Consider the following 10,594-nt stretch of genomic DNA (forward strand, 5'->3'; position numbering starts at 1 on the left):
TGGTCTCTTAATTTTTCTTCCAGAGCTAGAAGAAAAATTAAGCTATGTTTGTGTGTTATTTTTTTAATTTTAAGCGGTCTGTTAATTTTTTTTCCAGAGCAGTTGGTTTTTTCCAATTTTTATATATATATATATCCTACACAGCTCTGGAAAAAAATTAACAGACCGCTTAAAATAAAAAAAATAACACACAAACACACACACACACACACACACACACACACACACACACACACACACACACACACACACACACACACACATATATATATATATATATATACACACATATATATATATAGACACACATATGGACGGACACACACACACACACACACACACACACACACACACACACACACACACACACACACACACACACACACACACACACACGAATACAAGATGTATGGCTTGATTGGAGGACAGCGACTTCCACACAACACCTGCTTGCGCGTGCGCGAAGTGGGTCTGTGTCGTCATCGTCAGCCTCGCAGGTTCTGACCTGGACCGATTCGACTGAATTTGGGCATAACAGCTCAGACGGTAAGCAAAGTTTTTGAAGTCACATTTTATAACTAGAAAATTCCTAAATAAATGTTGAGTGTGCCTGACTCTGGTCCATATACGTATTGTGTTAATTAATAATGTGTTTATATGGGCAGACTAACGTAGTTTAACCACGAACCGGAGTTAGTGCTAGCTAACCGTCAAACGCCGTTCTTATCTGTGTGTGTGTGTAGACGTATGGGCAGACTAGTTTAACCGCGAACTGCCGTTAGTCCGTCGTTCCACCGGCGTGTATGTGTGTACGCTCCATGAAGCTAACGTTATACATATTAGATCAGTTTGAATGTTTTTGTCTTGTACTACCGTTACCCAATCAGGGAGAGGCATAAGAATATCTATACATCTTTAGCACGTCACATTCTTCTTTCTTCTTTTTTCCAGAGATTTGGAAAAACGACCTGAAAGTCTCCTTTAACGTTAAGTTGTCCCCATACCTAACCCAACCATCTATTTGAATCTGAAAGTAACTAACCCTTAACTTTTTTTTTTGTTACATTTTTGTAAAATTTAAATACAGGTTTATGTGGAAGACTTTTTATATATAAAATGTATATAATAATTTCTGATCAAATCATTGCATTTATGTTTGAATGATTCGTTTTTGACTTGAAACAGTTGCATATTAAACTTAAATTCAGCTTATCCTTCCTATTTTGTTGGTTTTGGGGGGCGTGTTAGAGTGGGATTTTGTAGGTGGTCCTCAGAAAAAAATTGGAAGATAAAGTGGTCCTTGGGCTGAAAAAGTTTGAGAAACACTGTGTTAAATTGATAGTAAAGGAGATTTATATTATTTGAAAATGTTTTTATTTTGAATAAATGCAGTTCTTTTAAACCTTTTATTCATCAAATATATTAAGCAGCAGAACTGTTTCCAACACTCATAATAAATCAGAATATTAGAATGATTGCTGAAGGATCATGTGACGGTGAAGGAATGATACTGAAAATTCAGCTTTTCACAGAAATAAATTGTAATTTAATATATAATAAATTGAAAACCAAATATTTAAATTGTAATACGATCACAATATTACTTTTTTTTTTTGATCAAATAAATGCAGGCTTGATGAGCAGAAGAAACTTCTTTCAAAAACATTACACATAGTAATGTGTCCAAACTTTTATATATATATATATATATATATATATATATATATATATATATATATATATATAAAATACTCCATTCTGGGCTCTAGACTAACTTCTCTACCTGCAGCAAGGGTTACTACCAACTGCCTTTTGTTGCTCGCTCAAGCACATGATTATCAATGACCTTGCATGTTGATCAATACTAATTGATATACTTTGATCATTGGCAATGCCACAAAGTTGATATTTGCTAAATATTTTAATTTGAGAGAGTAGTGTTTGCTAATACTGATCTGTTTTTTTTTTTTTTTTTTTCTCATCAGATGTGGTCTTGAGCTTAAAGCCAATGAAAGTAGACGAATACATGGCCAAAGACTTGAAATATGCACCTGAGAGGACTGGTGGCGGTAGCAGAAAGAAGTAACAAGAAAGGAAGACTTAACCAGCTGTGTTTAATGTTGCCCAATGTTTGGGCCGTTTTTTTTTTAAGGTTAAAAAAAGCTAGTTCACCCAAAAATGAAAATTCTGTCATTTACTCCTCACCCTAATGTCGTTCCAGACCCGTAAGACCTCCATTCATCTTCAGAACACAGTTTAAGATATTTTATATTTACTCCGAGCTTTCTGTCCCTCCATTGAAAATGTATGTACGGTATACTGTCCATGTCCAGAAGGACCAGAAAGATAATAACATCATCAAAGTAGTCCATATGTGACATCAGTGGGTTGGATAGAATTTTTGCAATGAAAGCAATGAAAATACATTTTGGTCCAAAAATAACAACAACATAAAAAGTGACAGTATACCGTACATACATTTTCAATGAAGGGACAGAAAGCTCTTGGACTAAATATAAAATACCTTAAACTGTGTTCCGAAGATGAACGAAGGTCTTACGGGTGTGGAGCGACAAGGCGAGTCATTTAAAGGGTTAGTTCACCCAAAAATGAAATTGATGTCATTAACTCCTCACCCTAATGTTGTTCCACACTCATAAGACCTCTGTTCATCTTCACACACAGTTTAAGATATTTTATATTTTAGTCCCAGAGCATAATGCAGTATGCACACTATACTGTCCATGTCTAGAAAGGGAATAAAAACATCATCAAAGTAGTCCATATGTGACATCAGTGGGTTAATTAGAGTCTCTTGAAGAGTCGAAAATACATTTTGGTCCAAAAATAAAAAAAAGTACGATTTTATTCAGCATCGTTTTCTCTTCTGCGTTTGTTTTCAAACCTCAAATAAAGATTCAAACAGCCATGAATCAATGATTCGGATCGCCACAATGCTCTGGGACTAAAATATAAAATATCTTAAACTGTGTTCTGAAGAGGAATGGAGGTCTTACGGGTCTGGAATGACATTGGGGTGAGTCATTAATGACCTCAATTTCACTTTTGGGTGAACTAACCCTTTAATGACAGAATTTTTGGGTAAAGTAAAAGTTTGACATGTGTACAATTGGTGTAAAAGGTTGGCACAATTGCAGCTATGTAATAAAGCATGTTTCCTACGTCAGTGAAATGTCTTTATTAATCTTCTTCCTGGTCTTCCTTTGACCAATTGGCTTCTTCCAAGCTGACTGTGCGTGTTTGCAAACTTAGTGTTTATGTATCCATTTCAAGGTGTTTGGTGTTGCTGTAGAACACATCAATACTTCAGTGAAAACAGTTTAACAAAAACTATGTTGAAAAGCAGGACTTTATAGTGACGTTGAAATTTCAACGTTGATTGGATATGCAAAATCTAAACTTAAATCAATGTTGGCAAATTCACCTATGTTGAGAAACATGACGTCGGAATGACGTTGCCATTTCAACGTTGATTAGATTTGCAAAATCTAAACTAAAATCAATATTGTTTCAATGTTGGCAAATTCACCTATGTTGAGAAACATGACATTGGAAAGACGTTGCCATTTCAACGTTGATTAGATTTGCAAAATCTAAACAAAATTCAACGGTTATCCAACACTGGCACCTGACGTTGATTCAACAGTGGCTCAATGTTAAAATGCCAGCTGGGTGAGGTCAAATATTTGGGTTTAACTATAACATCCTTATATATTATACCATATATAAGGATGTTCGTAAAATAGAGGAGGTCAACTTTGAAAAACGTGTCGCTGACATGAAAACATCGCTAAGTCACTGGCTGATCAGAGATCTCACAGTGTTTGGAAGAATTATCTTATCTAAAGCTGAAGGTGTGTCTAAGTTAATATATCCATGTCACTCTTTGTTTATTTCAAATTGTAATATTAGGAAGGCACACTCAATCTTATTTCAATTTTTATGGAGAAATAAAACGCATTTAATTTAAAAGTTAAAAATTTTAAAAAGAGCCCAGCTAGTTAAAGATTATAAAAATGGCGGTTTAAAAGCCTTGGATTTTGAAGCCTTGTTAGGATCCTTCAGAATTAACTGGCTGAGAACCTTTTTTGCTTCATCCAATTCTATGTGGTTTCACCTAGGGCTATTTTTGGAAAGCTTGGTGGTCTAGATTTTTTATTAAGATGTGATTTTGATATTAATAAGATTCCACTTGCATTGTCTAAATGTCATAGTCAAATACTATTGTTTTGGAAAATGATATTCACACACAACTTTACTCCACACAGTTCGGTTCTATGGAATAATAGAACAATACTTGTAAACAGAAAGTCAATATTCAAAATTGATTGGTTTGACAAAGGAATTGTCTTTGTGACGGATTTGATGGATTGTGAGGGGTTTTTCTAACTCATAACAGTGTTGTGGAACGATTTAATATAAGCTGTACTCATAGAGAGTATCAAAGAATTTGTAAAGCTATTCCTTTAGCCTTGATCCATTTAATTCAAAATACGTTGACTTACTCAAATGTCTCTTCTGTATTGCCGAATTTATTAATTGAACGTTATAAACTACTGGATAAAATTTTTAATAATAAGGCTGCTGTGGATGCTTTTAAATCCAAATTGTTTCATGATTATAATAATAGTGGTGTCTCTATAGACCTCTCTGAACTGTTGGGAAAGGCATTTTCTAAGTATGTTAAATGGCCAATTCCACCTAAGGTCAAAGAAACACATTTTAAAATTTGTCACAAGATTTATCCAGTTTCCAATTTTCTTCATAAGCGATTCAAATTTGACAAGGCGGGTTGTGCTTTTAGTGATTTTTCTGATGAATCTCTAGAACATTTATTTTTTACCTGTTCCATTTCAAGCCGGTTCTGGAGTGATGTTAGAGACTGGCTAACCTTAAAAATCTCAAACATCCCTGTTTTTAACATTAACCATATTCTGTTCTGCAGAAGCTCTTACTGTATTCATGTCTTGTTTGCTGTTAGCTGTGGTGAAAGCATTTTGTGAGAGAAATAACGTTGCAAAGTTCACTCGTGTTTATTCAGAGCTCTCAGATACAAACAAAATAAACTTGCGCTCTCAAAAACTCTGTACAATAACACTTCCTCAACAATCTTTCCCCAGCGCCGTCTCTCTCTCTCTCTCTCTCTCTCTCTCTCTCTCTCTCTCTCTCTCTCTCTCTCTCGACAGGCAGCTGCAGCTCAAGCTCTTGCCTGACTAAACCACGCCCCCTCTTCATTTCAAATGTAAAGATGTCAGCCAATCACAGCAGTGGGTGTTTTCACTGAAGACTCACAGCAGACACGCCCCTTGAAACAGAGCATTCCAAACAGAGGGCTAATATCAGTATTGAAAAAATGCCTTTTATTTCTAAATTATGACATTTTTTGATGTAAAAACCATACTAACAATATAAGCACACCCCAAGACACATTATAAAACAATAAAACAACCCATGCCATGAGACCTTTAATTACCTAATTAACTTCAACACTGATTTAGTGTTACTTGAGTTTTGTGGATTATATAAACTCTGAGCAGTTAATTTAACACTGGGACATTTGCTATCTACCATTATTACACGGCTCTGTGAAATACTTGATTCAGATTGGTCAATCGCGCATTCCAGCGGTACCTTATTTCCAGATAACACCCGCTCATACGGGTACTACGAGTTATCTTGACCGGTACTACTTCTATGCTTAACGCTGGCGCCATCTTGTGGCTTAAACAGCCGTTGGGTTACAATGGAAGACTTCAAGGCAGGTTTCCTTTATAACGTTTTTAATATAGATCTTTTTCTTACACAAAAAATCTTGCTTATTACTTACAAAGCACTAAATAGTTTAGCTCCCCGGTACTTAAGCGAGCTCTTAACACATTATACTCCATCACGTCTATTGCGGTCTCAAAACTCTGGCCAGTTGATAATACCTAGAATATCTAAATCAACTGCAGGCGGTCGATCATTTTCCTATTTAGCTCCTAATCTCTGGAATAGTCTTCCTAGCATTGTTCGGGAAGCAGACACACTCTGTCAGTTTAAATCTAGACTAAAAACACATCTCTTTACTATGGCATACACATAGAACATTATTAACTCTCATTATTCAGATCAATTGACTGATTGTTAGGCTGCATTAACTAGGTCAGCCGGAACCGGGAACACTTCCCATAACACCTGATGTACTCGTTACATCATAAAAAGAGTGACATCTACGCTAATGTTAGTCTCTCTGTTTATCCCGAGGTTTATCCCGGATCTGGGCCCTGTCCGGATCGGATGGTGGACCTGCCTGGACATGACCAGCTCATCCTGGAGTGTCTGCTGAGCCGTGTCAAATAGTGTCTCCTCCGAATTTTCCTCACTGGCACGACATGCTCAAAACCCGTCTTCGGCGCAATAATTCCGATCTTTCATGTATTCATACTCTTGTGTAATTGACGCCCCATCCCATCATTTATTTCCAAATAAATCTGTCTCTTCCGTTATACCCTGAAATTTTGAATATTCCAATCGAATATGATTTCTGGCCTGTAAGGTTGCCAGAATAATAATCTTACACGGTGTGTTAATAGGGCAGAGGAGAACTGGCACCCCGACTGAGTCTGGTTTCTCCCAAGGTTTATTTTTCTCCATCATGCCCTGATGGAGTTTTGGTTCCTTGCCACTGTCGCCTTTGGCTTGACTTGCTCAGTTGGGGACACTAAAAATATGATTAAAGTTATTCAACTTATTATACAAATAAAATGTATGAATTAGGTCTTATTTAATTCTATAAACTTAAATACTGATCTGCCAACATTGTCGCTATATGATAAATTAAAATAAGCTGATAACATCACTGTTTTCTCCAGAACGACTGTACAGCCAAATCTAATTTTGTCGCAATATTATCCTGTTTGACACTGTGAAGCTGCTTTGACACAATCGTGATTGTAAAAGCGCTATAGAATTAAAGTTGATTGATTGACAAACGCATCGATTCGAATCAGAAGGCTCCATTAAAGGGGTACTTCAGCGCTGGGAAGATGAATCTGTATTTAAACTATGTCATCAATGTAGTAGAAATGTGAAATTATTTTTGAATTACGTCCCTTTTAGACTGAGAAAAAACAGAAAATGTATTTTTGTCTCATGGGATGAAAGACTACAATTCCCAGAATGCTTCGCTGCCCTGTGAGGCCATTCCTAAAGCCACCTGTACTGTGGTTGAGTTGAAGACACTACAATTAAAAACTGAACGTGTCTGTTCAATATAATGAGTGAGTCACCGCGCGAGTATCACAGCACTGAGCACTAACTGTAGGAGTGAGATAAATGAGCTGAATGAGCTCTCCTGATGAGAGCTGAGGTAATTGCGACTACACTCGCGGCATACATTCACAACGCGAGTTCAGTCTGGCACGTTTCAGTTCATGCCTTTGCAAGCTTAACTTTCATAGAAATGAATTAGAGAAGTTAAAAGACTTACATTGCTCACCATAGCTCCGTTTAAATGAGTGCCTGTAGCTGAGCTGAGCTCTCCCTGCGAGCTGTGTGTAATCTCCCATCCCCCATGCGCGGGTTCAAAACATGTGGAAATGGCTCCCTCTGCTGGCTGTAGTCTTTAGCCTTTGGCCAAACATTCCTCCTATGATGCAAATATCGTCAATTTGCATCATAGGAGGAATTTTTCCAGAAATAAAATGCATAAATCTCTTGTCTCAGGGGGATATGAGGGGGGAAAGCACAATCATTTTAATATACTCCAGGGTTTCTACTGATACAAGGCCATATGCTAATCGCTGAAGTAACCCTTTAACCCATCGGAGTCGTGTGGAGCACGTTATTTGACGGACAGCTGCATTTTTTATGGACTTCAAACACAACTACAACAACTGCTTGGATTAACGTTAGCCTGGACTCATATAACTCTGATTGTATTTGTCTGAAAGAAGAATGTCATATACACCTAGGATAACTTGAGGGTGAGTAAATCACAGGCTTGGTTTAATTTTTGGGTGAACTAACCCTTTCAGCATTCATTTTCAACATTTAGCAAGGGCATATGGCAAATCTTCAGCAATAGATAAAGACTTAAAGCAGGTTGGAACTGTTTTCCCTCGCGGAAGCTTTGCGTAAGAGCTAATAAAATATTTAATCTCGAGACAATATTTTTTGTCTAATAATTATTTATTTGAGACTTGTAGCCGTGTATATTTATTTAAAAAATGCATAGAAAATAAAGCTCAAACGTGTTAAGTAAGGGATAATGTACACCCAGCCGGTTGTTATCGCAGAATAAACCCCTTCAGAGTGAAGCAAGACCTGATTACTCTGTCAAATAAATCCCCATTAGGAAGTGAATATAGCCTTGAAATTTATGCAGTATACAAATAGATTACTTGTAATATGTTTAAAACATTAACAATAATTCCTGTTCATGCATTGACACCCCCCTTATTTTTTACACTCTATGAGCTAGTATATTGTGTAAGATCTTAAGATCTGTGAATTAAGCCACTACACAACGATTTTATTCTGATCATCAAGCAGCCGACAGCATCTGATCGTGTTGTCTCAGCTTTTCTTGCCATAGTAAACTCAGTCACAGCAGCCAGAGAAACACTAACATTAAAAAGTCGTCAAACTGCCCAACTAAAGAAAACACTGATCGCCATAATGGTGACATAAAAAACACAACAGAAAAGATTAATTCTTAATTCTAAATATCATTTCTAAATAAGAGCTTCTGTAGACGTCTGACAGAAATAAAGTCAGTCTGGTTAGTAATGTGTGAAGCTGGTAATGCTGTTTGTGGAGTTGTTTAATCCTCTACTGAGATCTTCAGAGATTTAATGTCTTCTTTTATCTTCAGTTGATTTTTATCCAGGGGCGTTTCTAGGATTTTCATTTTAGGGGGGCTCAGCCCCCAGTGAGGGTAGGCCTGTAGAAAAAATGGTAACACTATTTAGTTTAGGGTCCAAATTGCGCTATTAACTTATAGCTTACAAACATGCATACCCAGAAGATATGGCTGTTTATTATTACTTATGAAGCAAATATTAACACCTTACTGCATGGCCATACTGTACATGCATTAATCATACCCAATAATGTAAGGCAGGTTTATAGATCCCAAATGTTAGGGGGGTTCGGGCACATGCTCCCCTGAGAAAATGTTGATTTCTATGATCTACATTTGTGCATTTTAAGATGTTCTGAAGGCCAAAAAATTAGATAACAATATCTTGAAAACCATGTCACTGGGCAGTAGATTATTTGTCCTTCTTATGTCCACATCTCTCTTTTTCTCTGTTTTTATCTTGCCCTGTCTCTTCCCCTCATAACGCTGAGCTTTGACTGATATTTTGTTCCGTTTTTGTCAGTGAATAAAGTAAACATATGGTTTACATATTAACATACTGATATTTATATGTTTCATGAATAATTTTCTTAGACACGTTAATTTACTGTTTATTAAAGTTTTAAGTTTATTAAATTTACAATATGAACACATTCATTACTAATGCCCAATACAGGCTGAAAAAGCTGAGTTTTTTATTTACTGAATGTTACAAATAGAATTATATTACTTTACAATATATACACATTCATTATTAATCTTATCCCTAATCTGATGAAAATGGCTTGGTTAATATTTCTTGTTCGTTAATTAGGCCTACATGAATCACATCATATTTTCAGTCAAAAATGGCGAAATTAGACAAAAGTTTATTTTTTTCTTTTGTTTAATATTTCTGACTTAACATGTCAAACATGAATGTTTAGTTCAGCTGCTTACATTTATCTTACTTGACGTCGAGTTGTGCTGCTAAAATGTGCGCTCAGCTTCAGCAGTTTCTGTGTGACCATAAAGCCCGCCTACTCTGATTTGATTGGTTTTATCAAATATTTTGACATTGACGTGTGGCCAGACGGTGACAGACCAATGACGCTCAGATTTACACACACACACACACACACACACACACACACACACACACACACACACACACACACACACACACACACACACACCCTGCTTCTGACGTGCGCTCTGCTCAGAGCCGCTGCGGATTGGAGACGGAATGATGGAATGGAATGGAAATGGAATGAAGTCGAAGCTTCCCGCCAGTTTCATAAGTTTTAAAGGTTAATCACATATTTTTTTAGGGGGGTTGAGGCTGAAGCCCCCCTAAAAAGGGCCTAGCGACGGCCATGATGTCATCTAAAGCTGTGGCTGAAGTCAGTTGTAGTTCTTGTGTTTTTCTCTCCTTTAGTGATTCTGCTTGTTGTCATCAGGTAACAGCTTATTAACAGCAAGTGTGCATCATTAATGCTCAATCATCACTTAATTATCTCATTAACTTCTACTCTGATTCGGTGTTACCTTTTAACACTCTGAGTGTGGACTCATACTGGACTCATATAAACACCAGCAGTGTTCATTCAAAACTGAGGATTTTGCTGTGATTGTTATATATTAGTCTGATTGTTATATTACAATGCTAGCTTACTTTGTTGTAAATGACAAAGCCTGACAGTGTCACTGCTAAATACCCATTATATTCAGCTACAGACGTTGCATCCA

At 36.6% G+C, this 10,594-nt stretch overlaps 1 long non-coding RNA gene across 1 annotated transcript; it reads left to right on the forward strand.

The window, feature by feature from the left end:
- Positions 1-465: 465 nt before the first annotated feature.
- LOC137055381 (uncharacterized) lies at positions 466-3,182 on the forward strand. Its single transcript, XR_010899998.1, has 3 exons — positions 466-546; positions 952-1,033; positions 1,986-3,182. It is a non-coding gene; the product is annotated as an uncharacterized lncRNA (long non-coding RNA).
- The last annotated feature ends 7,412 nt before the right edge of the window (positions 3,183-10,594 follow it).

Source organism: Pseudorasbora parva, chromosome 2, assembly GCF_024679245.1.
Source record: "Pseudorasbora parva isolate DD20220531a chromosome 2, ASM2467924v1, whole genome shotgun sequence".
Classification (NCBI taxonomy): domain Eukaryota; kingdom Metazoa; phylum Chordata; class Actinopteri; order Cypriniformes; family Gobionidae; genus Pseudorasbora; species Pseudorasbora parva.